This window comes from Petaurus breviceps, unplaced genomic scaffold (assembly GCF_028583685.1).
Source record: "Petaurus breviceps papuanus isolate PSGF00001 unplaced genomic scaffold, PetGlider_PUasm1.0 76, whole genome shotgun sequence".
NCBI lineage: Eukaryota > Metazoa > Chordata > Mammalia > Diprotodontia > Petauridae > Petaurus > Petaurus breviceps.
The window spans coordinates 13,117,877-13,145,060 of record NW_027186473.1 but is presented as its reverse complement, the minus strand read 5'-3'; the positions used below and the strand labels follow the sequence as shown (position 1 = coordinate 13,145,060).

Genomic DNA, 27,184 nt, shown 5'->3' with positions numbered 1-27,184 from the left:
TGAAAATAAAGATGCACTTTTTTGGTTTTTTCCCAAATCCAAGTTCAAGGTCCCCCTCCATAGATCCCTTTAGGGGAGGCTGTCCACGACCCCAGGTTAAGAACTCCCTGGCTCAGCGGAAAAGGAGTCTGGAGGTATGAGAAAAGGGTGCGTGAGGCAGGGGATGAAGCGCTGGAGTCAGGAAGACATGAATTCAAATAGGGCTTCTGACACTAGCAGTACACGTCGTTTTACCTCTGCCTCAGTTTCCTAATCCATAAAATGGGAACAATGTTCCCTACCTTCCAGGGCTGTTAAGAGGATCAAATTAGGTAACAATTGTGAAACGCTTAGCACAGTGCAAAGGCCATATAAACGTTATTGTTATTGTTGTTGTTGCTGTTGTTGGGGCAAATGAAGCAGAAAGACTCATCTTCCTGGGTTAAACTCTAGCCTCCGACACTTCCTAGCTGTGTGACCCTGGGCAAGTCACTTCACCCTGTCTGCCTCAGTTTCCTTATTTGTAGAATGAGTTGGAGAAGGAAATGGCAGACCACTGCAGTATCTCTGCCAAGAAAATCCCAAATGGGGTCACGAAGAGCCTGAACAACAAAAATCATTATTATCCTGGGCCTGCAGAGTCGGAGGAAGCTAACCCCTGTTCCCAGGCCCAAGCAGCGCAGGAGCTGCTCCGGCAGGGGCGGGAGAAGGGAAGGCGCGGCCTGAAAGCTCCCTGCGGGGCCTGCGCTGGTGACAGGGCAGGGGCGACGCCGGGGAGGTGATGGCTGCGTCTCCCGCACAGAGGAGCGGCACCGAGGGACGAGCGCAGCCCTTTCCGAAGCCACGGCACACACGGGGCAGCCGCAGCCTCCCCCTTACCCGAGGCGCTTCGGGCAGGCTCCTCCGTGAGGGCACCGGGCGGGGGCCGAGGACGCGGCAGTTACCCTGAGCGTTCTCTCTCCCTCAGGTTCCGTCTCTCAGGGAAGCTCTGGAAAAACTCCGGCCCCGCCCATTTCCTACATCCGGCCACGTGACCGGGAGTCGCGCCGGAAGAAGGAAGCAGAGAGCGAGAGGGAGGGATAGAAGGAAAGACAGAGAGAGACAGAGACACTGAGACAGAGACAGAGAGAGATACAGACACAAGCACACACAGAGAGACACAGAAACAGACACAGAGCCCGAGACTGAGAGAGCCAATAGGAATAAGGCTGGGAGACCGGGAGGGGGCGGGGTCTGGGGCAGGCCCTCTATCCTGTGGAATTCTGGTCCTTCCTGCGCAAGAGAGTGGAAACACAGGGACCTACCGGTCACCTCTCTGAAGGTGCTTCTCACTTCGCTGTTGAACGGGTCCCTTCTCGTGAAATCTATAGTCACTTTCTCTGAATTATATTTTTAGATAATTGAAGGGAAGGCTAAATTTGCTAGTGAAAATTTAAACCAAAAACCCTCTGCCTCAGAATGTAAGATCACTGAAGGCTGGAACTGTTTTCTTTTTGTCTTGGATTCCCCATCGCCCGGCACCTAGTAAAGCATTTAATAATGCTTACTGATTGATTGCTTGATTGATTTGAGGTCTTCCAGTTGGGTGAATTGAGTGAACATTCAGTGAACCCTATTTACAGGGAAGCTTGCCATCATGAGATTTGCACCACTTGAAAGATTTAGTTATTCCACATGTCTACAGTGTTCTCATTCAATTCGAAATTCAGAATGTTAATTTACTGACTCGTTTAAAATGTGCCCTCTTTTGCCTTCCTTCATACAGGAACCTAAGTACAGCACCTACCTTATGCAAAGTGCAAGGGTGAGATCCTGAGCCTACAAAAAAAAAAAAAAAGACACCCTTGCCCTCATGAAATTTACAGTGTAGCAACATAGAAAGTGAAGCCTAGAGGTGTCCTTTACCTATGGTTTGAAATTTAAATAGAAAGATTTTTTTTTTCGTTTTGCCAGTTTCTTTTTGCTTTTGTTGAATGATTTGTTCCTTTCAGGGCACAAAAGATAGGGGGAAGAATGCTGGATTTAGAGTCAGAAAGACCTAGGTTCAAATTCTGCTTCAAACCTTGGTTGCCTGTCATGCTGGACTACTTAGCCTCTATTCACCTCAGGCAACTCTCTATGCTTTACCTAATTAATGATCAAAGCTGTTCCTCACAGCAGAAATCACCTTTTTGCCTTATTAGCTGAATCCTTGCTATGCACATAAGGATCACTTTTCTCTTGGACTAAAGAACCTCCTTTGCATTGACAGGACCCCAGTCCAACCTCCTTGCTCATCCATCTCATGAAGTTACCACCAATCCTTTGGAATGGGAAGGGCTCTAGCTGGAGGTTCTCTGCCAATGCTTTATGGTAAATATGAATGGAATATCACTACTTGGGCTGAACCACACCTCTGATTTCATTCATTCAGTCAACAATCAACACGAATTTATTAATGACATTAATGTTCCAGGGGCTGTGGTGAGTACTGAGAATACAAAGAAAGGCAAAAACAAACAAGGTTGGGAGCTCAAGCTGAGGTAACACCCTTTTCCAATACAAATCAGCACCTTTTTTTCACTGTACAGTCTTATATAGTTGTCCAGGCCACTAAGAGTTTAAATGACTTGCTTAGGGTCAGCCAACTTATATTCGTCAGAGTCAGGCACTCTGAGACTTCCTGCCTCTGAGGCTGGCTTTCTATCTACTTTACCAGACTGCCTCTCTATCACTACATAACCCTTTTTTAACTGTATTGTAACTGTTATATAAAGAGCATATTCCTACAGAGGGTCAGCATTTCTGTCCATTAAATGTGGATAACAAACACTTCCATCTAAGAGATTTTTGTGAATGCTTTTTAGATAACATCAATAAAGTATTTTAAACAGCAAGATAAAAATCATTTATAAAAGTCAGACATTTATAAATAAGAGGACTCTAGAAGCTAGATTAGCGTTCTCTTCACTAAGAGTCTTCCAGGAGAGGCTGGATGAATATTGCTGGGGTGGGCATATTGTAGAGGAGATTCCTGCTTAGATACCACTTGAACTAGATTATCCCTCAAGTGAGTGCTAGGTGGCACCACAATGCTTATATCTTAGTACTCATAGTACTTACCTTCCTGAATTCAAATCCAGTTTCAGATATTTACTAGCTGTGTGACTCTGGGCAAGATACTTAACCCTATTTGCTTCAGTTTCCTCCTCTGTAGAATGAGTTGGAGAAGGAAATGGCAAACCACTCCAGCATCTTTGCCAAGAAAACACCAGATGGGTTCCTGAAGAGTCAGACATGATTGAAAAACTACTGAACAACAACAATCCCTAAGGTACCTACTCTGAAATGCTATGATTTCATGAGCCTTGTAAGTCATGGTCTATCTTTATGAAACTGTATAGGCATATTAAAGAACATGGATGATAGTGGTATTATAATGGTAACATGATTTTTTAAAATTACTTATTATTTCTGAGTAGACCAGTCTAAGGTTCTGAACCAAGACCCTTGCAGAATACTGGTTCTCAAAATGAAGACCTCAAGGGAGCTGTTGACTTGTTTAAGTATCAATGTTTAAACTATGATGTTGTCAATACTTTTGTTTCTGGCAATAATTTATTTATAATTTGTTACTTAGAACATATTATTACAAAATGATTCACAACACAACATACTCCTCTGCCTAGAGAGCTAGTCCATGTAAGTAATAGCATTTTTTTAAAGAGGAAAAAAACCCAGCAAACTGGCAGATACTTTGAAAAAAATCTCAAAACACATGCAATGTGTAATACCTGTGGACCTCCTATGTACATGAAGGGGTGTCCTCTCATATTTCTTTAGTCAAGTCCCACTTGATCTATGTAATTTTGTTATATTCACTTTTATTTCTTTTTAATGTGCATTCTTTAATTTACATTGTTTAGTTACTGTGTATGTTGTTTTCTTGGCTTACTTTACTCTGCATTAGTTCATATAGATCTTTCCATGTTCTTCTGTATTGATGACACACATACTTTCTTTTTTTGTTGTTGGATTATTTATTATTTGTTTATTTTTGAATGATATTTTATTTTTTCGAATTACATATAAAATAAATTTTCAGCTTTCACTTTTTAAAAAATTCTGGGTTCCAAATTTTTCTCCCCAAGATGGCAAGCAACTTGGTATAGGCTATATATGTGCAATCATACAAAATACATCTATATTGGTCATGTTGTGAAAGAAAAAATAGACCAGAAAAAAACATAAAAAAAGCAAAAAATAGTATGCTTTAATCTGACTCCATCAGTTCTTACCCTGGAGGTGGATAGTATTTTTCATTCTGAGTACTTTGGAATTATCTTGGATCATTATATTCCTGAGAATAGCTAAATTATTCAGTTGATAACTGTATAATTGCTGTTACTGTGTACAATGTTCTCCTGGTTCTGCTCATTTCAATGTCCATCAGTTCATATAACTCCTAGGTTTGTCTGAAAGCATCCTGCTCATCATTTCTAATAGCACAATAGTATCCCAACACAATCATATATCACAGCAGTTTGACCATTCTCTAATTCTTTGCTATCACAAAAAAGAACTGCTTTAGGTTCTTTTCTTAAAAAAAAAAAATCTTTTGGATACAGACCTAATAGTGGTATTGCTGGGTCAAAGGACATGCATAGATTTATAGCCCTTTGGGCATAGTTCCACATTACTTTCCAGTTGGATCCAGTTGGATCCAGCTGGATCAGTTCACAATTCCACTAACAATATATTTTTGTCCCAATTTTCCAATATCCTCTATAACAGTCATCATTTTTCTTTCCTGTCATATTAGCCAACTGATAGGTATGAAGTGGTACCTCAGAGTTGTTTTATTTTCCATTTCTCTAATCAATAGTGATTTTTTCAACATAAATATTAACACCAATTTTCAATATCAAGATATATTGATCAATAGACCATTTTTTTTCACATGAATATAGATAGCTTTGATTTTGTCATCTGAAAACTACCTGTTCATATCCTTTGACCATTTACCAATTGGGAAATTACTTGTATTCTTATAAATTTGACTCAGATCTCTATATATTTGAGAAATGAAGCCTTTATCAAAAACACTTGCTGTAAATTTTCCCCTTAGCTTTCTGCTTTCCTTCTAATCTTGGCTACATTGGTTTTGTTTTGTACAAAACATTTTTAATTTAATATTGAATTTTGAATCCTCTATTTTATATTTCATAATGCTCTTGATCTCTTGTTTGGTCATAAACTCTTCCCTTAGCCATAAATCTGACAGATAAACACATATTATTTCTCATAGTGCAGTAATATTTCATTACATTATAATTGGGAAAATATAATTTAAAAAATATTCCATTACATTAATGTACTACAATTTGTTTAGCCATTCCACAATCTATGAGTATCTGCTTTGTTTCCAATTATTTGCTAAATATAAAATATGAAGTACAAAAAGTACTGTGATAAATATTTTGGGGACTTTCTTCTTATTGAAAGAAGGCATTGATTTAAAAAAACAACTATCATAGGCCAAACTCTAGGAAACATACCAAAATGAAAAGCAGCCATTGCCTTCAAAGAGCTAACATTTTTATTAATATATTAATGAGTGCCCAGAAGCCAAGATGGTGGAGTAGAAACAGAACTTCATGCAGCTCCGGCTTCCACCTCCTCCAATACATGTAAAAAATGACTCTAAACAAACTTTAGAGCTACACACTCCACAAAGTTACAGAGAGAAACAAATCTCTCGCTGAAGGAAGCCTGGCAGGACAGCAGGAAGGGTCCATCACAGCATGCTAGGAGCCCAGTGCAGTCCTACCTAAGCTGCAGTTTTAGCCACAGGGTGGCCCTGACCAGAGGCAGCTAGAGCAGATTTCATGAGGGTAAAGCACCAGCAGCTGTAGCAGTTTCCAGATTTCTTAATCCACAAATACCAAAGACAAAGTAAAAGGTCAGTGTGGAACTTTGTTGGAACAGGGGGAGCGCGGTCCAACTACCACCACTGGAGCCAGAAGCAGCAGAGGCATGGTGGCTGCAGCCGCTGCTGCTTGGCTGCTTTTGGAGCTCCTGGCCTGCAGATTGTAGGGGGACCAAGCAACCATTCAGAGGGTAATCACTCTTGCTTTGACCTGCTTGGATCTCGATCACGGTTTTGGGTGGTGGTCCCAGGGTGTGTGACCAGTGATCCAGAGCATGTAGGGTGCTATAGAGAAGACATCCATCTAATAGCTCTGGCAGCTGCAAAAACCCCAGTGATTTGGGACATAGCTTTCTCCATTCTGGAAGCAGAGTTCTACCATGGCAAAGAGCTCAAAAATCAAGTAATTGGCTGCCAATATGAGCAAGCAATGTAAGCACAAACAGACAATAGAATCCTTTTTTGGGGACAAAAAGGATCAAGGCATGGAATGGGAGGAGGACAATGAAGTCAGAACTCCTGCATCAAAAGCCTCCAAGAAAAATATGAAATGATTACAGGCTGTGAAGGAACTCAAGAAGGATTTTGAAAATCAAGTCAGAGAAGTGGAGGAAAAATTGGGAAAAGAAATGAGAATGATGCAAGAAAATCATGAAAAGCAAGTCAACAACCTGACTGAAGAAAATAGCACCTTAAAAAATAGACTAACTTGGGCGGCTAGGTGGCACAGTGAGTAAAGTGCTGGCCTCAGAGTCAGGAGGACCCAAGTTTGGTTATGGCCTCAGACACTTAACATCCACACACAAAAAATTGCTGTGTAACCTTGGGCAAGTTACTTAACCCCAGTTGCCCTCCAAAAAGAAAAAAAATAGACTAACTCAAATGGCAAAAGAGGCTCAAAAAGCCAATGAGAAGAATGCCCTAAAAAGACAAATTTGCCAGATGGAAAAAGAATCTCAAAAGCTCACTGAAGAGAAGCATTCCTTCAGAATTAGATTGGAGCAAATGGAAGCTAGTGACTTTATGAGAAATCGAGTACTATTAAACAGATCCAAATAAATGAAAAAATAGAAGGCAATGTGAAATATCTCAATGAAAAAAACACTGACCTGGAAAATAGATGTAGGAGAGATAATTTAAAAATTATTGGACTACGTAAAAGCCATGATCAAAAAAAGAACCTAGAAATCATCCTTCAAGAAATTCTCAAGGAAAATTGCCCTGATGTTTTAGAACCAGAGGGCAAAATAGAGGTTGAAAGAATCCACCAAGAATTACTTCTTGAAAAAGATCCCAAAAGGAAAACTCCTATGAATATTATAGACAGATTCTGGAGTTCCCAGATCAAGGAGAAAATATTATAAGCAGCCAAGAAGAAACAATTTTAATATTGTGGAAACACAGGATCTGGCAGCTTCTATATTGAGGGATCAAAAGGCTTGGAATATGTTATTCTGGAAGCCAAAGGAGCTGGGATTAAAACCAACAATCACCTACCCAGCAAAACTGAGTATCATGTTTCAGGGGAAAATATGTTCACTCAATGAAATAGAGGACTTTCAAGCATTCTTGATGAAAAAACCAGAGTTAAATAGAAAATTTGACATACAGATATAAGAAGCAAGAGAAGCATGAGAAGGTAAACAGGAAAAAGAAATCATTAAGGAACTTATCAAAGTTGAGCTATTTACATTCCTACATGGAAAAACAATAATTGTAACTTATGAAACTTTTCTCAATATGAGAATAGTTGAAGGGAATATATATATATGTCTATATAAGAGGGTATATGAGCGTATGAATACATATGTGAGTGTATATGTGTGTGTATGTGTGTGTGTGTGTGTGTGTGTGTGTGTGTACAGGTATACATAGACAGAGGGCACAGGACCAATTGAATAGGAAGGGATGATCCTTAAAAGGTGAAATTGAGAGGTGAGAGAGGAATATAGTGAGAGGAGATGGGGAGAGACAGAATGGGGTAAATTATCTCTTATAGAAGAGGTAAGGGAGAACTGTTAAAATGGAGGGGAAGAACAGGAAGGCAAAAGGGAATGGGTCAACCTTACTCTCATTAAATTTGGCTCAGGGAGGGAATGACCTACACACTAAATAGGGTATCTCACCCTACCAGAGAGTAGGGGGGGAAGGGGATGATGGAGGGGAGGGCAGGTTGGGGGGGAGGGAAGTTAGAAGCACACACTTTTGGAAAGGGACAGGGTCAAAGTAGAAAATAGAACAAGTTGGGGGTGGGATAGGATGGAAGGAAATATAGTCAGTCTTTCACAGTATATCCACTATGGAAATGTTTTGTGTAGCTACAAGTATATAACCTATATTGAATTGCTTATCTTCCCAGTAAGGGTGGGTCACAAGGGAGGAAGGGAAAGAATCTGGAATTCAAAGTTTTAAAATCAAATGTTAATATAGATATAATTTTTTTTTTGACATGCAACTGGGAAATAAGATATACAGGCACTGGGGTATAGAGATCCATCTTGCCCTACTGGAAAGTTGAAGGAGATATGGGGAAGAATGTAGGAGAGAGCAGATTGGGCGAGGGGGTATACAGTGGGATCACTGTTTTGGGGTGGTGGGTAGGGGAAAGATGGGGAAAAGATTTGTAACTCAAAATGTTGTGGAAATGAATGATGTAAACTAAAAATAAACATAAAATTTAATTTAAAAAAGAAGATGAATAAAATTATAAATAAAAAACAAAAAAACCCAGACTAACTCAAATAGCAAAAGAGGCCCAAAAAGCCAATGAGGAGAAAAAATGCTTTAAAAAGCTGAATTTGCCAGATGGAAAAGGAATTTCAAAAACTCACTGAAGAGAATAACTCATTCAAAATCAGATTGGAGCAATTGGAAGCTAATCAAGATACTATAAAACATATCCAAACAAATGAAAAAATAGGAGGCAATAAATCTAGGAGAGATAAATTTAAAATTACTGGTCCATGTGAAATCCATGAGCAAAAAAGAACCTAGACACCATCTTTCAAAAAATTATCAAGCAAAATTGCCCTGATATTCTAGAACCAGAGGGCAAAATAGATATTGAAAGAATTCACAGATCGCCTCTTGAAAAATATCCCCAAAAGAAAAGTCCTAGGAACATTATAGCCAAATTCCAGAGTTCCCAGGTCAAGGAGAAAATACTGCAAGCAGTCAAGAAGAAACAATTTGAGTATTGTAGAAACACAATCAGGATAACACAAGACCTAGCAGCTTCTACCTTAAGGGATTGAAGGGCTTGGAATATGATATTCCAGAGGTCAAAGGAGCTAGGACTAAAACCAAAAATCACCTACGTAGCAAAACTGAGTATAATGCTACAGGGAAAAATATGGTCATTCAGTGAAATAGAGGACTTTCAAGCATTCTTGATGAAAAAACCAGTGTTGAATAGAAAATTTGACGTTCAACTACAAGAAGCAAGAGATGCATGAGAAGGTAAACAGGAAAAAGAAATCATAAGGAACTTATTAAAGTTGAACTATTTACATTCCTACATGGAAAAATGATAACTCATAAGTTATAATAAATAATATTATATAATAATATATATATATATATAAGATAACTGATAACTCATAAGCCTTTTCTCAGTATGAGGATAGCTAAAGGGAATATATATATATACATACACATATATGTATGCATAAAAGGATGCGTGTGTATATAAATATGTATGTGAGTGTGGGCATTTGTATGTTCATGTATACATAGACAGAGGGCACAGGATGAGTTGAACAGGAAGGGATGATATCTAAAAAATAAAATTAAGAGGTGAGAGGGGAATTTATTGGGAGAAGGAGAAAGGGAGAGATAGATTAGGGTAAATTATCTCATATAAAAGAGACAAGAGAAAACTGTTACAATGGAGGGGAAGAGCAAGAAGTTGAAAGGGAATGGGACAACCTGATTCTCATTGAATTTAGCCTAAGGAGAGAATAACATACACACTCAACCGAGTATCTTACCCTACAGGAAAATAGGGGGGTAGGAGATAAGAGGGAGAGGATAGAAGGGAGGGCAGATTGGGGGAGAGGGTAGTTAGAAGCAATCATTTTTGAAAAGGGATAGGGTCAAATGAGAAAATAGAATAAGTGGGGGCTGGGATAGGATGGAGGAAAATATAGTTAGTTTTTCAAAATATAGCTACTATGGAAATGATTTGGGTAACTACACAGGTACAATCTATATTGAGTTGCTTATCTTCCCATTGGGGGTGGGTGAGGAGGGGAAGAAGGGAAAAAAATCTGGAACTCATAGTTTTAAAAACAAATGTTTAAAAATGTAACTCAAAATCTTATGAAAATGAATGTTGAAAACTAAAAATAAATAAACTTTAAACATTAAAAAAAGAAAGTGCAAATAACCAGAATATGTCATACATAATAATAATAATAACAATATTCACGATTAAAAGTTGCCATTGGTAAATTGCATAAACCTATGGAAATAATACAGTGGAGATATTAGAAGATATATAATGTTCTTCTAATTATTCTCTCACCTGATCACTTCCCTTCTTTCTCCTCCAGTTACTTTCTACTATATTTAAAGTACTGAATAGATCATACATGGTCCCTGGGACAGTTTTTTCAGGCATGATGTCACATAGCCAAAGATAGCCTTAGCTAGTTGTCATTCATTCACTAGTAATGAACTTATTAGTACCTTCCTCAACTAAGCTGGTCCATAGGCAGCAGGCACAGTCTGTCATTAAGATCAAACTTGAAACTTTTTTTTTTAATTTAGTAGAATCTGCCAGGACTTATGCTCCATTGGCATAGCTTTTGAGAACACAGGCTTACTTGCAAGCCACAATGAGAGTTTAGATATTGTGGTACTTTTGTGGAGTATTGATATGTAAGATCAGAATGACAGAATGACAGCTTTGTCCTAGGATCTGGGAGTTTCATGCCAAAATTTTTCATGTAATAGCCTCTAATAGAATCTAAAGATTCAGAGCCTAATTCACTTTATTTGACCTGGATAGTAAAAATATTGAATCAATCAGAAATAAAAGAGGAGTTATTTGAAAACATTTCTTCTTTTTCAACATTGGGGAAATAATTAGCATGTGGGGTGGAGAGAACTGAAACCACATTTTTACCACCTGTCTCTGGCAAGCCTAGATATGCACATTGAAAATTTAAGCAAAATATGGAAAATATGAATGAATACATAGGTATGAAATCCTTTTCCCCAGACTTTATCTTTAAAAAATATTCCTTGAGGTTAGAAATTACACATCTACTTGACCTAGAAGGCTGCTAATATTATCACTTGTATATATTAAAAATTAAATGGATTGGTTTTCTTTATATACACAATATTTATCTTGTAAGTGCATAGTGTTTGCATATAGTTCACATACTGCAATTTGTTTAGCCATTTCCCTATATATGGGCATCTGCTTTGTTTCCAGTTCTTTGCTATCACAAAGCATGCTGCTCCCCCATTAGATTGTGAACTCATTAAGAGCTTCTGCTTTTCATTGTATTCCAGAGGCTTAGCACAGGGTCTAGCACCTAATAAATTTTTAATGAATGTTTATTGAGTGATAGTAGGTTGAAATAGAAAAGTAGCTTTTCGGTAATTATAAGCATATGCTGCTTTAATGTACTAAGTGATAGAAGATTAGTTGATCTCTAAGGTGTCTCCCCGGTCAGAGACATTTTTTGAATCCATAATTCTATGATGTGAAACTCCTACTCCTACCAAGATAAATTAGTGTGCTCTGAGATTTACAGCAGAGGGAAGAATATATATTCATATGTCTCTGTAGATTAGTAAAGTTCCAACTTGTAAGATAAACATATAAGCTAAAAAACTTATTGATTTATAATTTCAATTTAAAAAGATTAAATAATAATAATAATAAATGATGCATTTAGTACTTTAAAGTGTTCAAAGTACTTTTCATAAATGAGTAGTTGCTGTATATTGTAGTTAACAGTGAGAATTAACAAAATAGGCTTTTTTTTTGAAGAGTTGGAGGAACTAGAGATCAAATTGCTAACATTTGCTGGATTGTGGAGAAAACAAGGGAGTTCAAGAAAAAAACATTTACTTCTGCTTCATTGACTACAGTAGAGCTTTTGACTGTGGGTCACAACAAAATGTGGCCAGTCCTCAAAGAGATGGGAATACCAGATGATCTTACTTGTTTCTTGCAGAACCTGCAGGTGGGGCAAGAAGCAAAAATTAGAACCAAACATGGAGCACTTGATTAGTTTAAAATTGGAAAAGGAGAATGACAAAGCTGCATGTTATTACCTTATTTATTTAATTTATATGCATAGTACATCATGTGAAATGCCAGTCTGAATGAATCAAAAGCCAGAATTAAGGTTTCTGGAAGAAATATCAACAGTCTCAGATATGCAGATGATACCATTCTTTTTTTTTCTCTTTTTAAAAATTTAATCAAATGCTTTATTAACTTCTGATTTACATCATTCATTTCTGCAAGATTTTAAGTTACAAATTTTCTCCCCATTTTTCCCCTACCCATCACCCCAAAATAGCGATCCCATTGGATATCCTCTCCTTCAATCTGCTCTCCCCCATATCTTCTCCCATACTGTAATGGAAATGCAAATTTAAAGATCTTCCCTGCCCCTAGGCTAAAGTGCACCTGGAGCCTGGGGTGGGAGGCTTGTTTTTCAGTTGATACTTTTTGATTGGCCAGTGGGTCCAAAAGGTTGTTACATTCTCTGAGCCAGGAGAAGGCTATATAAGCCCTGATGTGTATCTTTGTTTTTGGGGGCTCACTTTGAGAAGTATTCTGTGATTTGATCTGGATTCTGAGAAGCCGTTGTCCAGAGCCCCCTCGGCTTTGAAAAAAACCCAGATGTTGAAACCCAGATGTTGACTGGGTATGGATGTAATGGTTGGACAGTTTGAAATCTGTCTACTTGATCTGTTTCTGTCTTGATAATTCTGCCTGTATACTTTGAAGTTCGGGGTGCTGACCTTTTTCTCCTGAACGAGGTAAAGGATATATGTCTGACTGATTAAAGTAAGCTTGTTAACCCATTTTGAGTTGCTTTCCTTTAACAAAGCAGATCCAAGAACCTGTGGTGGTGGCAAACCCTGAGGACTCTTGGGGTGCTTGCCTCTACACATACACCCTCCGACTTTCTAGTAGGGCACGGTGGGTCTCTATGCCCCAGTCCCTGTATATCATATTTCCCAGTTACATGTAAAATAATATTAATAATAGTATATATATATATTTAAAACATTTTATTTTAAAACTTTGAATTCCAGATTCATTTCCTTCTTCCCTTGTCACCCACCCTTACTGGGAAGATAAGCAATTCAGTATAGGTTGTACATGTGTAACTATGCAAAACATTTCCATGGTGGATATATTGCAAAAGACTGACTATATTTCCCTCCCTCCTATCCCACCTCCCACTTGTTCTAGTCTCTACTTTGATCCTGTCCCTTTTCAAAAGTGGGTGCTTCCAGCTTCCCTCCCCCCCAGCCTGCCCTCCCTTCCATCATCCCCCCTCTCATCCTCTTTCCCCCTACTCTCCTGTAGGGTGAGATACTCTATTTAGTGTGTATGAGATGATGCCATTCTGATGGCAGAAAATAAAGAGGAATTAAGAAGCCTATTGATGAGTAAGTATGAAAAAGGAGAGTGTAAAAGCTGGCTTGAAACTTAACATTAAAAAACCCTAAGGTCTTGGCAACTGGTCACATCAATTCCTGGCAAATAGAGGGAGAAGAAATGGAAGCAGTGTCAGATTTTATATTCTTGAACTTGAAGATCAATGCAGACAGCAACTGAAGCCATGAAATTAAAAGACGCTTGCTCCTTAGAAGGGAAACTATGGCAAATTTGGACAGCATACTAAAAAGCAGAGAACATCACCTTGCTCACAAAGGTCCATAATAGTCAAAGCTATGGTTTTTCCAGTAGCAATGCATGATTGTGAGAGTTGGACTATAAGTAAAACTGAGCACTGTAGAACTGACACTTTTAAATTGTGGTGCTGGAGAAAACTTTTGAGAGTCCCTTGGACCATAAAAAGATTAAATCAGTTAATACTTAAAGAAATTAATTCAGGTTATTCACTGGATGGTCAAATTCTGAAGCTGACGTTTAAATTACTTTGGCCACATAATGAGAAGACAAGATTCATTGGAAAAGACCACGATTCTGGGAAAGATTGAAGGCAAAAGGAAAAGGGAACAGTAGAAGATAAGATGGATAGATAATATCGTGGAAAGAGCAAACATGAACTTGGACAGACTTTGGGAGATAGTGGAAGACATGGCTTTGCAACTGAACAACAACAGAATAGTTAACGTTGAATTTAAGTTTATAGTCAGACTTCTGGCAACGTCACCTGTCTAAAACATAGTCACAATCTTGGAATAATCAAAAATGGCCTGTGTTTAAGAGGAAAATAGCTGCCAAAAAACTTACATTTAGGAGAGGTGAACAATTACCCTAAGAGTTTATTGGTTTAGAACTGTGGGTAAAGTTCAGGTTATTGATTTTGCAAGTTTGGCTATCTGGCTGGACGAGGAGATAGGTGAATAACTAATTAGAAAAGCAAAGTATTCTGGGGGAGTTCTGTGAAAATGCAGGGTAAGCCCTGCCTACCTATCTCAGTAGTTGATGAAGAGAGCAACATATTTCAGCACAATGCTATAATTGCTATTCATGCTGATCATAAGATTAGATCTTAAAGATCATCTGGTCCAATCCTTTTATTATGCAGATGAAGAAACGACCCCTCTGAGAGACTATGATTTGTCAAAGTTACACAACTAGTAAGCAGCAGAGCTAGAGTCTGAACTTTGTCCAGTTCATTTAAGGTTTCTTTGCCTTCATTTCTTCATCTGTAAAATGGGGATAATAGCTTTTCCAGGGGGGTGTGCAGAAGACAGAACACTGGACCTCGAGTTAGGAAGAACTGAGTTAAAATCCAGCCTTAAACACTTACTAGCTATGTGACCCTGAGCAAGTCACTTAATCCTATTTGCCTCAGTTTCCTCATCTGTAGAATGATTTGGAGAAGGAAATAGCAAACCATTCCAGTATCTTTGCTAAGAAAACCCTAAATGGGGTTACAAAGAGTTAGACATGACTGAAACAACTGAACAACATTAAAAAACTTTTGCAGAGTATTGTGAGGTAAAATAGTTTGGAATAGAGTGCTATGGAAATGATAGAGTTGTTAATGATAATATTAATAAATCATTTAATAACAAATTCTCATCTTTAATTAAATACTCTGAAGAGCAATTGAAACAAATATCTGATACTCACCATTTTCATTTCTTTGTTTTGCTTTTTGGAGGGGGGAAGGCAGGGCAGTTGGGGTTAAGTGACATGCCCGAGGTCACATGGCTAGTAAGTGTTAAATGTCTGAGACTGGGTTTGAACTCAGGTCCTCCTTACCATTTTCATTTCTTTCCTTGCCCTGACATGCTTCTTCTTAGAGTGACTTGTCCAGGGTCACAGGTGACCTCTAGCAACTCAGACAAGATAGTATCCTTTGCTATAAATTCCTTGTTGCTACTGCTTTCTCATGTTCTTGACTCTAGGTGTTTTATTCCAGGCTATAACTTTCCCCTTGACTAAGTTAAAATACCGTAAACGTACATATTACTTAAAAACACTGATCAACTACATGATAATGGACTCAAGATGCAAAATGAGACACAGATGTATAGACATGAACAATATGGGAACTGTTTTGCTTGACTAAATATATTTGTTATGCACTAAAAAAATTTAGTTTAAAAACGTTTTATTAACCTTATGCTTTTATGCATTTCTGATCTGATTCTTTTATAAAATCCTCTATTAAGAGGACTGAGACATAAATAATTCTCAATAAAGCAAAGTTCCATTATGGCAAAATAATTTGAATGGTCCCTTTAAACTTGTAATGTATTTATTTCCAGCCCCCAGTCCCATTTTAGAGTTTTGATTTTTCTTTTGTTTCATTCATAAATGGACTTTAGGAATCCTCTCAGTTACTGTGATTTCAGCTGTATCAGTCCCCATTAGTTTTACCCACAGGTAAACAAGATCTTGACCACAGAAACAAGATTTTATTTTCAGTTTGCTTTGGAGGACTGATGGGGTAGGGGAAAAGAAATAGTAAACTGGAGAGGAATCATGTATAACTACTTAGAACCAAAACTGAAACCATGTTTCTCTCTATCTACTGGCTCCTTCCTTGCTGCCTTAAAAACACATCCATAGAAAATTAGGAGGGCAGAATCAAGATGGTAGAGTAAAAACAGGACTTGCTTGAGTTCTTCCCCCCAAACTCCTTCAAATACCTGTAAAAAATTACTCTAAACAAATTTTAGAGCTGCAGAACCCACAAAATGACAGGGTGAAACATCTCCAGTTAAAGTCGGCAAGCCAACAGGAAGGGTTTATTGCACCTGGACTGAGAGCAGAGCACAGTCCCACGTGGGCCACACAGGCACAGACTGGTCTAGAATAGGCTTCAGGAGATTGAATCACTGGCAGCTGTGGTGATTTCCAGACTTCTCAACCCATAAATGCCAAAGACAAAGTAAAAGGTCAATAGGAAAACTCTGGGGGACCTGGGTGAGAGAAGAGTGAGTAGCCCGGCCCCAGCCAAGGGGTGGTGGAGTTGGTAGCTGTGGTACCAGTGGCAGCAGTGGCGACAGTGGCAGCTGCTTCTGGATTTCCAGGCCCACAGGTGGTGGGGGGACCAAGCAGCTCATCAGAGAGCAATTGCTCATGCTTTGCCCTGCTTGGATTTGGGTCACAGTCTTGAATGGTGGTCCTGGGGTAAGGAGGAGCACTGGCATGGCAGAACTTTTGGTGGCTGTGGAGAGGGAATCCTCCTCACAGTTCTGAGGCAGAAAAGAGTGCTTGTGGTTACTCACAGACCAGAGAACAGACAGTGGGAGGAGTAAACACTTCTCCTTTGATCATATCACCTTAGAATTGAAAATTCATAGGTATGTAGAAGTTGCTCTAACAATAGCTGCACAGAACCCTAGAAATTTAGGACAGAGTACTCTCCAACTCTGGAAGCAGAGTTCTGCTTTAGCAAAGAGCTCAAAAGTCAAGTAATTGGCTAGGAAAATGAGCAGAGGGAACAAAAATCAGACTAGAATTTTCTTTGGTAACAAAGAAGAACAAATCATACAATCAGAAAAAGACAACAAAATCAAACTCCTGCATCAAAAACTTCCAAGAAAGATATAAATGGGTCACAGCCCATGGAGGAGGTCAAAAAGGATTTTGAAAATCAAGTAAGAGAAGTAGAGGAAAAATTGGGAAGAGAAATGAGGGTGATGCAAGAAAATCATGAAAAATGAGTCAACAGTTTGCTGAAGGAGACTCCAAAAAATGCTGAAGAAAATAACACCTTAAAAAATAGACTAACTCAAATGGCAAAAGAAGTCCAAAAAGCCAACGTGGAGAAGAATGCCTTAAAAAACAGAATTGGCCAAATGGAAAAGGAGATCCAAAAGCTCACTCAAGAAAATAATTCCTTCAAAATTAGAATGGAACAAATGGAAGCTAATAATTTTATGAGAAATCAAGATAGTATAAAATAGATCCAAAAGAATGAAAAAATAGAAGACAATGCAAAATATCTCATCAGAAAAACAACTGAACTGGAAAATAGATCCAGGAGAAATTATTTAAAAATTATTAAACTACCTGAAACCATGATAAAAAAAAAAGAGCCTAGACATCATCTTTCAAGTAATTATCAAGGAAAACTGCCCTGATATTCTAGAACCAGAGGGTAAAATAGAAATAGTTGGAATCCATCTATTGCCTCTTGAAAAAGATCACAAAAGCAAACTCCTAGGAATATTATAGCCAAATTTCAGAGTTCCCAGGTCAAGGAGAAAATATTACAATCAGATCAGTCATGAAGAAACAATTCAAGTATTGTGGAAACACAATCAGGATAGTTCAAGATCAACTTCTACATTAAGGGATTGGAGGGCTTGGAATATGATATTCTGGAGGTCAGAGGAGCTAGGATTAAAACCAAGAGGGGTGGCTAGGTGGCACAGTGAGTAAAGCGCCAGCCCAGAATCAGGAGGACCAGAGTTTAGTTCTGGCCTCAGACACTTAACACCCACACAAAGAAAGTGGCTGTGTAACCTTGGGCAAGTTACTTAACCCCAATTGCCTTCCAAAAGGCAAAAAACAAACAAACAAAAAAAACCCCCAAGAATCACCTACCCAGCAAAACTGAGTATAATGCTTCAGGGGAAAATATGGATATTCAATGAAATAGAGGACTTTCAAGCATTCTTGATGCAAAGACCAGATTGAACAGAAAATTTGACTTTCAAATGCAAAAATCAAGAGAAGCATGGAAAGGTAAATAGGAAAGAAAAATCATAAGGAACTGATTATAAAGTTGAACTGTTTACATTCCTACATGGAAAGACAATATTTGTAACTCATGAGACTTTTCTCAGTATTAGGATAATTGAAGGGAATATGTGTGTGTATATATATGTGAATATATACATATATGTAAAATATGTATGTGTATATGTACATATATGTCTATATGTATATAGATATATATGGACAGAGGGCACAGAGTAAGTTGAATATGAAGGGATGATATGTAAAAATTAAGGGGTGAGAGGAATATATTGGGAAGAGAAAAGGAGAGCTAGAATAGGGCAAATTATCTCATGTAAAAGAGACAAGAGAAAGTAGTTACAATGGAGGGGAAGAGCAGGGAGGTGAAAGGGAATGAGTCAACCTTACTCTCATTGGATTTGTAGTAAGGAGTTAATAGCATACATATTCAATTGGGCATCTTACCCTGCAGGAAAATAGGGAAGAAGTGGATAAGAGGGGGGAGATGATAGAAGGGAAGGCAGATTGGGGGAGGGGATAGTCAGAAGCAAACACTTTTGAAAGGGATAGGGTCAAGGAGAAAATAGAATAAATGGGGGACGGGATAGGATGGAGGGAAATAGTCTTTCACAATATGACTACTATGGAAATGTTTTGCATAACTACACATGTATAACCTATATTGAATTGCTTGTCTTCTCAATGTGGGGGGGGAGGAGGGAAGAAGGGAGAGAATCTGGAACTCAAAATTTTTTAAAAACAAATGTTAAAAATTTGTTTTTACATGCAACTGCAAAATAAGATCAATAGGCAATGAAGTATAGGAATCCATCTTGCCCTACAAGAAAGTAAGGAGGAAAGGAGGAAGGGAAGTATGGGAGGGATCTGAGAGAAGGCAGACTTGGGGGAAGGGGTAATCAGTATGCTTGCCATCTTGGAGTGGGGGTAGGGGAGAGATGAGGAGAAAATTTGGAACTCAAAGTCTTGTGGAAATGAATGTTGAAAACTAAAAATAAATTAATTATGGATAAAATTTTTTTTTAAAAACCTCATCCATGTCTCTTCCTTCCTTAATGATGACTATAGGTCATGCTTAACTGTGATCTTTAGGAGCTTCAATTCAGTTCAGTGGCTAATGGGAAAGAGGAGTAAAGAGTTTGTTGAAAAGCAGCATTTTTGGTTTAACTAAGAATTGAACTTGAAAAGAGCTAAAACAATGATCATAGTGAAGGAAGGGAAGAGAAAGGATGTTCTTCCTCCTGTGACCTCCACTTCTTCCACCCCTCATTTCTTCCCCAGGCCATCATCCTGGCTATACTTTCCTCCCTTCCTCATCTTAACCCACTTGGTGAAATAGTTCAGCTCTATGCTGTCCTATTCTCTTGAGTCTCTTGTTTACTTATTCTGTTGATGATTTTGCCATACCATGTGTCAACCATGGACTACTGCCACCATTTGCTGCCTTGGCTCCTATTCTTCTATTGCTGAACAGAAGTGGAGGAAATCATAAAACCATGCTGACCAAATTCACTGCAAATTTATGTTATATAATCTCAACTGGGCCCTCACTGTCATAAGACAATTCTTTTATACTTCCTTAAACTATTTGCTATTCCACTGTGCAAACTTTTTCATCCCTCTTCCAATTTCCCATGGGACCCCCTCTCACCATGCTCTCAAGTAAGGATCTCTCCGTATACTTCACACATAAAAATATGAAGCCATTCACCTTGAGCTTCCTCTTTTCTTCTCCTCCCCATCTCATGTCACTTAGACACCTTCCCTTACTACTTTGTGTACCTTTGTTGTATACTGAGGTAGCTTTTCTTGGCCAGATAAATGCCTTATCCTATGCCTTCCCATTTTCTCTAGCTGATCATGCCCACTATTATTAAGTCTCTCTCTTAGTCTTCAACCTCTTCCTATCTACTGGCTCTTTCCCTGCTGCCCAAAAATACATCATTGTCTCTTCCATCCTTATAAACTTCACAATCCAATAAACTCTGCTGGTTCTCATCTTAAATGTTTACTCTCCTCTGCTAACCTCTTTTGAAAAGCTATCTGCACCAGCTGCCTCCACTTCCTGTCTTTTCACTCACTCAGTTCTAAACACTTTGAAATATGCCTTATGATCTCATCATTGAATTTGAATTGAAACTGCTCTCTTCAAAGTGATTCGTGATCTCTGAATTGCCATCACTAATATCTTTCACTTCTTATCTTTCTTGGCCTCTCAGAGGCATGTGACACTATTGATCACTCTGTCCTCCTAGCTCTTCTCTCCTCTCTATGGTTTTCTTTTTTTGAGACTGTTATTTTCTGCTTGTCTTCCTACCTGTCCTATCACTCCTTCTCAGTATCTTTTGCTGGATCTCCATCAAGGTTATGTCCTAAGCACTGGTGTCTGCTGAGGCTCTCTGTCTTGAGTCTTCTTTTCCTTTTCCTGTTTCACTTGGTGATCTTATTAACTCCCACAGATTTAATTATCTCTGTGTAGAGGATTCCCAGATCTACATGTCCAGTCCTAACCTCTTTGCTAAACTCTAGTCTTGTATCACTTACTATTTTGGATATCTTGAAATGAATCTCAAACTTAATGTGTCCCAAATAGAACAAATTAGCTTTTTACCAAACTCACCTCTGTTCTGGAAGAAAATAAGGAAACAAGCATTTATTAAACAACTACTATGTGTCTGGCACTGTGCTGTACCTTTACAAATATCCTTTTGGATCCTTGCAACAACCCTGGGAGGTAGGTGCTTTTATTATCCCCATTTTACAACTGAGAAAAATGTTATAGACCGTTGTTAAGTGACTTGTTTAGAGTCATACAGCTAGAAAGGGTCTAGATTTGTACCCAAGTCCTCCTGACCCCAGGCCCAGTACTCTATCTACTATGCCACTTACTACTTTTCTTTAATGTTGAATGTACCACTACTGTCCTTCCAGTCACAGAGACTCACAACTTTGACTCATCACTCTCACTCACCTCATGTATCCGATCATGTATCCTTCTCATTTCTATCTTCTCAAGATCTCCTGTGTGTATTTTCTCTGCCCTTACATAACCACCACCCCAGCTTCGTGCCATTACCAACTCTCACTTGGTCTATTACAATAGCCTTCTCATTGGTCTCCCTGCAGAATGTCTTGCCCCACTCCAACTTATTATCCACTAAGGTGCCAAAGTGATTGTCCTAAAGCAGGCCTGGCCATGTCACCCCCTCTATTCCATAAACTCCAGTGACTTTGTTACTACCTCCAGGAATAAACAGAAAATGCTGTGTTTAACCTTTAAAGCCTTTCATTACCTAGCCCCTTCCTACCTTTTTATTCTTCTTACAATTGATTCCCCTCTATACAATCTACAAACCAGCTACACTTGCTTACCTTCCCCACACATGACACTTCATTTTCCAACTTTGTCTTTTCATGGGAAAAATCCCCTGTGCCTAGAATGCTTTTCTTCCTAGCTTCTCTGGCTTCCTTCAAGATTCAGCTGAAATATCACTTTCTTCTTGAGGCTTTTTCTAGTTCTCTCCACCTCCACCCCCAGTGCTAGTTTCTTATTTTATTTTTTATATCCTTATCAAAGGATATAATATATGCTTATATTATTTGATAATATAATTTATATTATGCTTATATTATTTGATAAGCTTATATGCTTATCAAAGTGTCTGGCACATAGTAAACAAAATAAATATTTGTTGGCTTACACGCTGACTGAGAAACAGAGGAGAAAATAGCACCAATATGGATCAGCATTTCCCCAAGTTTTGGTGGTAAAATAGATCACATAAATGATCATCTTTATAAAGCAATCACATATCTATAGGAAGTGGTTAACTTTATCACTCATAATCTGAACTTCCTTACCAAGTGGCAAATCCATAATTCAAAAAGGATGAAATAGTCACAGAACCAAGTTCTGTTTCTTAGAGATGGCCAAGCAAGACCTTGCACAGGAGATAGATGATTTTTCTAGTTCTTATAGAGGTTTTTTTTTATTATTTTCTTTGGAAGAAATATTTTTACTTATTGCCCTCCTTGAAAACATTTAACAATAGGCATAGTTTGTAGTAAATCTCCATTTACAATATTGCTGCCTGATGTAAGTTCTGACTTTGTGGAAACAAAACTCCCCTTCTTTTTCTCTCTCATTGGAAGTATTCTACACTATTTTCTCTTTATAAAGTCTTTGTATAGTATATGCACGGGCAGTTAGGTGGCACAGTGGATAGAGTACTGGACCTGAAGTCAGGAAGGCTCATCTACCTGAGTTTTAATTTGAACCCAGACATTTACTAGCTGTGTGCCTGTGGGCAAATCATTTAATCCCATTTGCCTCAGTTCCTCATTGGTAAAATGAGATGGAGAAGGAAACGACAAACCACTCCACAGGATCTTTGCCAAGAAAACCCCAAATGGGGTCACAAAGAGTTGGATAGCTGAAATAACTGAACAACAAATCGTACACACTTGCATATAGATTGCAGCATGCAATATGAAAGGTTAAATGTAGTTCCACCATTAAGTTCTGACTTTAGACCTGGGGACTAGATAGCATCTATTTCTCTGTCAAGAGAGAGCAGAACAGGATATACTATCACAACTTTTTGTGCCCTTAGCAACCTTTACAGCTGTGATTCCTTTCTAGTTTCAGCTAACATCAGTTAATACCTTTGATCTCAGTGTATACACATATATGTATTTTGGTATTTTAAGGAAGTGTGTGTGTGAGTGTATGTGTATGTACACTTCTCCTACATTTTGGCTAAAGATATAACTTTTCTAGGGTTGTAAATGTCCCCTCCCACTACAGCATACTGGTAGAGACGGCAAGAGTCAATTTGTATTTTGGATCCATTTTTTTGAAGTTCAGTTCTACCAACTTCCTTCCCTTTCCATACCCCCTCCCCCCCACCTGCCTTCCACCATAAAAACAAATGGAACAAACCTGTCACTGGAGGGAGAGTCTGCAGTGTCAGATTCTAAGAAAAAGCACTAATGGTAGAATTATCACAACTATTTCCTACATCCTTTAAAAATATTATTGGAACTGATGAAAAATAAATATAGATTTTAGAACAAGTGACTGTTATTTTAGATTTTTCATCTATGGTAGTTAGTTGATTGTTTTATAGGTTTTGCTTCTCTGGGAAATTGATAGTCAACTTTGGTTTTAAGCAATTTTTGTTTTGTTTGGCGTAGCATAAAAATCATTATATCTAAACTAGATTTCACTTTGTACAGACAAATATCTCCAAAACCTCCATATTTATGTGTACGTGTGTGTGTGTGTATAGACACATTTATATATACATTCATACATATGTATAGATGTAACCAATGTTTGGAATGTTTGTACTGACCTCCTGTGGGAAAAGTTCTGAAACCTAACTGTGAACTCTGGGAATTATAGATCTCCCTTCCAGAGAGACTTTGATTGTAGTGCTTTCTGAACAAGCTGGGAGTAAAAGGTGGGCAAAATTTCTTTCAGCTATTGAATGAGACTGATGCTAGGAAAAAGAGATCCATAGAAACAAATTTTGAAGGAGGAGAAAATCAGATGGGCAGAGAACATATGATATTTAAACGGATATACAAGAATACTTTATAGAAGTAGCTAAATCTCCTCTGCCTGGTCAAAACTCTTGTTAAGAAATATGACTGGACTCAAGGGGCAGAGCCAAGATGGAGGAGTAGAAGCAGGACCTCCAGCTTCTACCTTCACAAATCAATGTAAAAAGGGGACTCAGAACAAACTTTGGAGCTGTAGAACCCACAAAATGACACAGAGAAGCTAACCTCCAGCTGAGGACACTCCAGCAGGCCAGCAGAAATCAGCTAGCACAGTGCTCTGGGAGTCAAGCCCAGGCCCGTGAGTGGGAGATTTTAGCCCCAGGGCAGGCCTAGGGCGGGCCTGACCAGCCCTGGCTGGAGGGACTCCAGATCAGCAGCAGCTGTGGCCCTTTCCAGATTTATCAACACAGAGATGCTAAGGACAAAGTGAGAGGTCAGTGCAGTCTGGACTTTGGGACCCAGTAAGTGGGAGTGCGTGGGCTTTTGCCCCCGGGGTGAGGGGGTGAGAAGCCACTGAGCCAGCCAGCACAGCCAGCCAGTGCCACGTGGCAGCCTCAGCTCCTGGCCTGCAGAGTGTAGGGAGACGAAGCGACCAGTCTGAGGGGTAATTGCTCTTGCTTTAACCTGCTTGTATCTGGATTGCACTCTAGGGTGGAGGTCCTGGGGTATGTGTCTAGCTTGCCAGAGCATGTGGAGACCTCAGAGAGGGCACCCATATAATACCTTCCACAGCTGAGAAAACCCCAGCATTTGGGACGAAAGCTCCCCTGTCTGGTGGCAGAGTCCTACTGTGGCAAAAAGCCCAGGGGTCAAGTGACTAAGGAGCAACATGACCAGGCAAAGGCAACAAAGCAGAGAAAAAATTCTAACATTACACTCCTATTTTGGGGACAAAAAGGAGCAAAGCATGGAAGAGGAGGAAGACAGTGAACTCAGAACTCCTGCACCAAAAGCTTCAAAGGAAAATACGAGCTGGTTACAGGCCATAGAGGACCTTAAAAGCATACAAGAGAAGTGAAGGAAAAATTGGGAAGAGAAATAAGAATTATGCAAGAAAATTATGAAATGAGAGTCAACAGCCTGACTGAGGAAAATAACAATTTAAAAAATAGACTAACTCAATTGGCAAAAGAGGGTCAAAAAGGCAATGAGGAGAAGAATGCCTTAAAAAGCTGAATTTGCCAGATGGAAAAAGAATCTCAAAAGCTCACTGAGGAGAATCGTTCCTTCAGAATTAGATTGGAGCAAATGGAAGCTAATGACTTTATGAGAAACCAAGATGCTGTTAAACAGATCCAAACAAATGAAAGAATAGAAGGCAATGTGAAATATCTCATGAGAAAAACCACTGACCTGGAAAATAGATCCAGGAGAGATAATTTAAAAATTATTGGACTACCTGAAAGCCATGATCAAAGTAAGAACCTAGAAATCATCCTCCAGGAATTTCTCAAAGAAAACTGCCCTGATGTTTTAGAACCAGAGGGAAAAATCGAGGTTGAAAGAATCCGTCGATCACCTCATGAAAAAGATCCCAAAAAGAAAACTCCTAGGAATATTATAGCCAGGTTCTGGAATTCCCAGATTAAGGAGAGAATATTATAAGCATCCAGGAAGAAACAATTTGAATATTGTGGAAACACAATCAGGATAACCCAGGATCTGGCACCTTCTACACTGAGGGATTGAAGGGCTTGGAATATGATATTCCAGAGGTCAAAGGAGCTGGGATTAAAACCAAGAGTCACCTACCCAGCAAAACTGAGTATCATGTTTCAGGGGAAAAGATGGTCATTCAGTGGAATACAGGACTTTCAAGCATTCTTGATGAAAATCCAGAGTTGAATAGAAAATTTGACATTCAGATACAAGAAGCAAGAGAAGCATGAGAAGGTAAACAGGGAAAAGAAATCATAAGGAACTTATCAAAGTTGAACTATTAACATTCCTACATGGAAAAACAATAATTGTAACTTATGAAACTTTTCTCAGTATGAAAATAGTTGAAGGGAATATATATGTATATATATATATATTCACATATATCTATATATGAGGGTATATGGGCATATGAATACATATGTGAATGTGTGTATATATGTGTACAGGTATACATAGATAGAGGGCACAGGACCAATTTAATAGGAAGGGATGATACTTAAAAGGTGAAATTAAGAGGTGAGAGAGGAATATAATGAGAGGAGATGGGGAGAGACAGAATGGGGTAAACTATCTCATGTAGAAGAGGCAAGAGAAAATGTTTACAATGGAGAGGAAGAATAGGAAGGCCAAAGGGAATGAGTCAAACTTATTCTCACTGAATTTGGCTTGGGGAGGGAATGAAATATACACTAAATAGGGTATCTCACCCTACAGCAGAGTAGGGGGGAAAGTGATGAGAGGGGGGATGATGGAAGGGAGGGCAGGCTAGAAGGGAGGGAAGTTGGAAGCACCCACTTTTTTTTTGCCTTTTTGGAGGGCATTTGGGGTTAAGTAACTTTCCCAAGGTTACACGGCTAGTTTTATTTTTGTGTGGGTGTTAAGCGTCTGAGGCCGGAATGGAACTTGGGTCCTCTTGACTCTGGGGCCGGTGCTCTTACTCACTGCGCCACCTAGCCGCCCCTAGGAAGCACCCACTTTTGAAAAGGGACAGGATCAAGGTAGAGAATAGAACACGTGGGAGGTGAGATAGGAGGGAGGGAAATATAGTCAGTCTTTTACAATATATCTACTCTGTTATTGTTTTGCATTAGCTACACATGTACAACCTATACTGAACTGCTTATCTTCCCAGTAAGGGTGGATGACAAGGGAGGAAGGGAATGAATCTGGAATTCAAAGTTTTAAAATCAAATGTTTAAATATATATATATATATATATATATATACACACATGTATATACTATTATTCATACTATTTTACATGTAATTGGGAAATAAGATATACAGGCATTGGGCCATAGAGATCCACCATGCCCTACTGGAAAAGTCGAAGTGGGTATGGGAGAAGATATGGGAGAGAGCGGATTGGAGAAGGAACTATCCTGTGGGATTGCTGTTTTCAGGTTGTGGGTAAGGGAAAAACGGGGAGAAAATACTTAACTCAAAATCTGATGGAAATGAATGATGTAAATCAGAAGTTAATAAAGCATTTGAAAAATGAAAAAAGAAAAACCCCAGAAGACTTATATGAACTAATGTGACTGAATTGTTTCTGTCTGAAAGACTAATTAAAATGAAGTACTTTAGTTACCATCACCCCTCCCAAGTTTCTTTTTTCTTATTCTGTTTATAAAACCTGATTTAACTCATATCTTTGATGGTTCCTTACCCTT

The 27,184-nt window shown here is 38.7% G+C and overlaps 1 protein-coding gene and 1 long non-coding RNA gene across 3 annotated transcripts in view; one reads left to right on the top strand and one right to left on the bottom strand.

Annotated features, from left to right (window-relative positions):
* EXOC1 (exocyst complex component 1) overlaps positions 1–1,009 on the bottom strand; it is a 72,322-nt gene extending 71,313 nt beyond the window's left edge. For both annotated transcript variants that reach the window (XM_069105265.1, XM_069105266.1), the window contains exon 1: positions 859–1,009. The gene's annotated coding sequence lies outside the window, so the exon portion shown is untranslated. The remainder of the gene's footprint in view (positions 1–858) is intronic.
* Positions 1,010–1,170: 161 nt separating this feature from the next.
* Positions 1,171–27,184, top strand: part of LOC138175023 (uncharacterized) — a 71,447-nt gene continuing 45,433 nt past the window's right edge. The window contains exons 1-3 of the long non-coding RNA XR_011171853.1: positions 1,171–1,300; positions 2,231–2,331; positions 3,161–3,292. This is a non-coding gene — a long non-coding RNA (uncharacterized lncRNA). The remainder of the gene's footprint in view (positions 1,301–2,230; positions 2,332–3,160; positions 3,293–27,184) is intronic.